We start from the raw sequence: 4,154 nt of genomic DNA, 5'->3' as shown, positions 1-4,154 counted from the left end.
ACTTGCAAAACAAACAAAATATTTCATCTGGATTGTGACAGTGCAAGAATAGTTAGGCATATACATATAAGTCCTAATTTATATTCTTATCCTTCTTAGCAGAGCAGTAAGGGAGCTCTACATTCTTCAGTTAGATCTTGATTTTCATAAGTCACAGAAATATTTTTAGCCTTGGCCTAAGAAGCACCATTCAGACCCAGTTTTATCTTGGACACATGGAGCTCAGTCGCCATCTCATATCAGCCCAACTCCTGCTATGGTGTTAGGAAAACTTGAAGAAGACTCACCAAGCCTCCTTCTGATCGTGCTGTATTGATGTTCATGTTCTTGTGCTATCTCTCCTTTGTATATGGTAGAAGTCAAGACTTTTTTTTTTTTTTTTGCCAGGTACCAAATTTCTTTATTTGAAGGAATTAAAGAACTTAAGTAGATGTTCTGGTACAGTTTATAGAAAACGTTAAGGTAGCCCCAACATGCATGTGTTGTCTTGGTGACGTTAGCTCTCATTGTCACTGTCCCCCAGGGTATGCTTGTCAAAGAGGTACTCCTCCATGCTGGACTGGGGACTCCCATCTTGTGCAGATTGATCACATGGTGACCCAGCTCTTTGATGGCCTTCACCTGCTCATCCAGGTAGTGCATCTCGATGAAGTCACACAGGTGGGGGGCGTTCTTATCAGTGACCAGCTCCTGCAGCTCCAGGAGGGACTGATTCACACTCTTCTCCAAGTGCAGCGCGCACTCCATCGCATCCAGCCCATTCTCCCAGTCGTCAAGGTCTGGTTTCTTGATATCCTGAAGGAAGATCCGGTGCTGGTTCTGCAGCTTCATCAGCTTCTCAGCATGTTCTCTCTCCTCATGGGATTGGTGAAGAAAGTATTTGGCGAAGTTCTTCAAAGCCACATCATCGCGGTCAAAGTAGTAAGACATGGACAGGTAGACGTAGGAGGCGTAGAGCTCCAGGTTGATCTGGTGGTTGATGGCGGCCTCGGGGTCCTGGTGGTAGTTCTGGCGCACTTGTGAGGGCGAGGCGGTCCTCACCGCGGCAGGCGAGGCTGGGCTAGCCTGAGCTGCAGTAGCGGTGCGGGCGAGGGCCAGGCTCCGGTCAAGCACTGTTGAAACAGGAGGCCGTGGTGACGCTCAGCGGAGAGCCAAGACATTTTTTTGACCAATAAAATATACAAAGATCACGGAAATCACTTCTGTGATTCTATTATGAAGATACCCACAGTGGGGTTGCACACCAATAAACCTATCGTAAGTTTAAGTTGAAAATATGTTCTGTGCACCTAACCTGTGGAACATAGCTTAGCAGTACAGCTGGGTAGAGTGACAGTTGTTTACCCCGTGGCATTGTGTAGCTGAGGGAGAGTTGCACCTCACTGCCCCTGCCAGGCATGTAGCTTGGTGGAGACCTCTACAAAGTGGCTCTGAGCAGAATTTATTTTAACCAATTGGCTTTTTATGTTGACTTGTGAGTCTGCTCAAGACTTAGGTCCTTGTCTGGAGAAGGCAGCCTGTAAGAGAAGGGGGAAGCCTGCCTGCCTTAAAGGACAAGACAAAGCCCTGGCTAGGATACTGGCTCCAACCCCAGTGAACTGGATAAAGACTGCAGCTGCAGGCATCTCACGCCTGGATGGAGAGGCCTTCCTGGAGATAACACAGCTCTCCTAAATTGACATAATGTGTTACTTGGAGAAGCCCTTGAAAGGATTCCCAAGTCCTGCCCAGAGACCTGCATTTTCTTCAGTATTTTACTCCTTTGTTTTGTAATGTAATAAATATAGGGCTGCCTAGAGAAATTCTTGGTGTTAAACCCCAGAAAAACCTCTGTGAAAGGGTTTTTGATCTTCCTAAAGCCCTAAAATCCTGTCACTTGGGAACTTGTGAACCTGATTAGTCCACAGTAACTAAAGGATAATATTAACATAATAGTTGCTGGCTCAGAAAAAAAAAATTAACATTCAAACTTCAGCACCCCTGAAGGCTGAGGCAGGTGACTGAGTTTGAATGCTGTCTGGGCAACTCAGTGACTTATAGAGGCCCTGTCTGAAAACAAAATTTAAACAGGGGGTAAGGATTCAGCTAGGTGGGGTGACCTTTCGTGGGATCAATTACCACTAAGCAAATAGACAAATCCAAGCTTCAAAGCACAGTTTCTAAGGAGTGCTTTTTCACTGTCAAGTCAGAGCTGTAGGTGGAGCCCTCAGAAGGGCTCTGTCTTGCTAGCAGGATTGTCACAGACACCCTCTGCTCCTACCTGGATTTGAAGAAGTAAGCAGCACATTGGCTGTTCACATGGCAAGAACCCTGGACGAGCATCTATGTGCCGAGGGTCCGCAAACCAGGGCCCTCAAACTTGCTGCAAGTAAATGAATTCTGCTGACCTATTGGGTTTGGAAGTGGATCCTTTGCTACAGAACTTTCAGAGAAAACCTTAGCCTCAGCTGACACTTTGATTATAGCCCTGCAAGACCCACTGAAGAGGACCTACTGATTTCTTCCTAACTCCTGACTTGCAGAAACTGTGAGATAACAAACGTGTATTTTTCTAAGTTTCTAAGTTGGTGGTACCTTGTTACTCAGCAATAGATAACTAACACTAGAAGCAAATAATCTATTTTATACAATATGATGTATAGCAATAATGATAAAAATAATTTGCACTGTATTTTCCAATAGTTTCAAGTTACTTTCTTTTTAATATGGGAAGCAAAAAAGAAATAGTACCTTAGCAAGTGTAAGCCAGACCTAAAGTACCATGTTCCTAAATCCGTTCCAATCCTGTGAGGTTGAATCACTTGGGAGCCTTAATAAACCCATTTTCTGCCCCCAAGTTCATAGCCTGATGTACTAACATTTGGGGTTAGAGTGAAGTGAGATAGTAAATGTTCACTTATGCCTCTCACATTGATTATACATGACAACTTCCTTTTAGCAAAGTACTGTACATTCAGCCATTTGGATTTTATTTAATATTTTTTCCTTATTACTGAAGCCTTGATAACAGTTCAGAAAAAAAAAAAACCCAAACTAAATGAAACAAACAAAAAGAAAACAGATTGGTAAAACTCCTTGCGCTTGAGGTCTCATGGATTAGGCACTGCCCGGGTCCAGCCTCACAGAACTTCTACGGGCACAAACTTGTCTCTCCCTTTGGTGATCCGCAGCAAGCTCCAGGCTAAGCCCTGGAGAGAAGAAGTGGGGTCCATGGACCAGTGTTCAATGAGCCAGCCGAGCAGCAGTGAAATCGGCCCTTGAGAGGCTGAGACAGTGTCTGCCGCACAGCACAAAGACACTTAAGAAGAATACACAAAGCTTAGCTTTTCTTCAAGCAAACAGAATTTATAAAAAAGGATATACATATTTAAACTCAGAGTTTTCTTTTCTAGGAATGTATTGCTGAATGGAGCCGTCTGTCAGAAGCTGTGGTATAGTTAGTTGATAGGTAATTAACACTGATGTTATTTAAATATTGTGGATCTTATAAAATGGAGTCTTGCTCTTGGTGTTGCCTCAGGAAATCTTAGAGTACCAGGCACAGGCCAGTGGTTCTTAGCTTTAGCTGCATATCAGGATCTACAGAGAGCTTTAGATAATTTCATACCCAGAATTACATTAGCATCTTGTTTGCTGTTTTGAAATCATCAGAAAATTTTAAAGCACCCTAGGTGGGTTTTTGATGGTATTTGTAACTTTCTCTGTGTTTGCAAAAATCAGGATGTGAGTTTAAGAACACACATATACACACTAATAAAACCATAAGAACAAACAACAGCAAATATAAATTTGTGTCCTCTATGCATTTGTTTTTTCTTCAAACACTTGCTGAATGCTTTATTTATTTATATGTATTTAGTACAGGGTCTCACTACACAGATCAGACTTGTAGTGATCCTCCTGTTTTCAGCCTCCCAAATGCTGGGATTACAGGCATGTGCCACTATGGCTAGTCTCTGTCACTGGCTCAGCACACCCTGGTGGGGGGGGGGGCAGCAGGGCATGCCAGAGGTCAAACTCTGGTCTATGAGTCTGCCTAAGCAGGTGCTTTAATCTGCTGAGCTATCTGGCCGGCCCTGTTGAACACTTTCATTTGGACACTGTATGAGGAAGGGCTGATAGAACAATGACCTGGCTTCCTTTAAAGTAGGAGA

General features: G+C 43.7%; 1 pseudogene; it reads right to left on the bottom strand.

Moving 5' to 3' along the window:
* Positions 1 to 378: 378 nt before the first annotated feature.
* LOC101566113 overlaps positions 379 to 4,154 on the bottom strand; it is a 12,922-nt pseudogene continuing 9,146 nt past the window's right edge.

The sequence above is a fragment of the Octodon degus genome, unplaced genomic scaffold (assembly GCF_000260255.1).
Source record: "Octodon degus isolate 3935 unplaced genomic scaffold, OctDeg1.0 scaffold00023, whole genome shotgun sequence".
NCBI classification, from domain to species: Eukaryota; Metazoa; Chordata; class Mammalia; order Rodentia; family Octodontidae; genus Octodon; species Octodon degus.
Note: the sequence above shows the minus strand (reverse complement) of the source record. Positions and strands in the feature narration are given on the sequence as shown.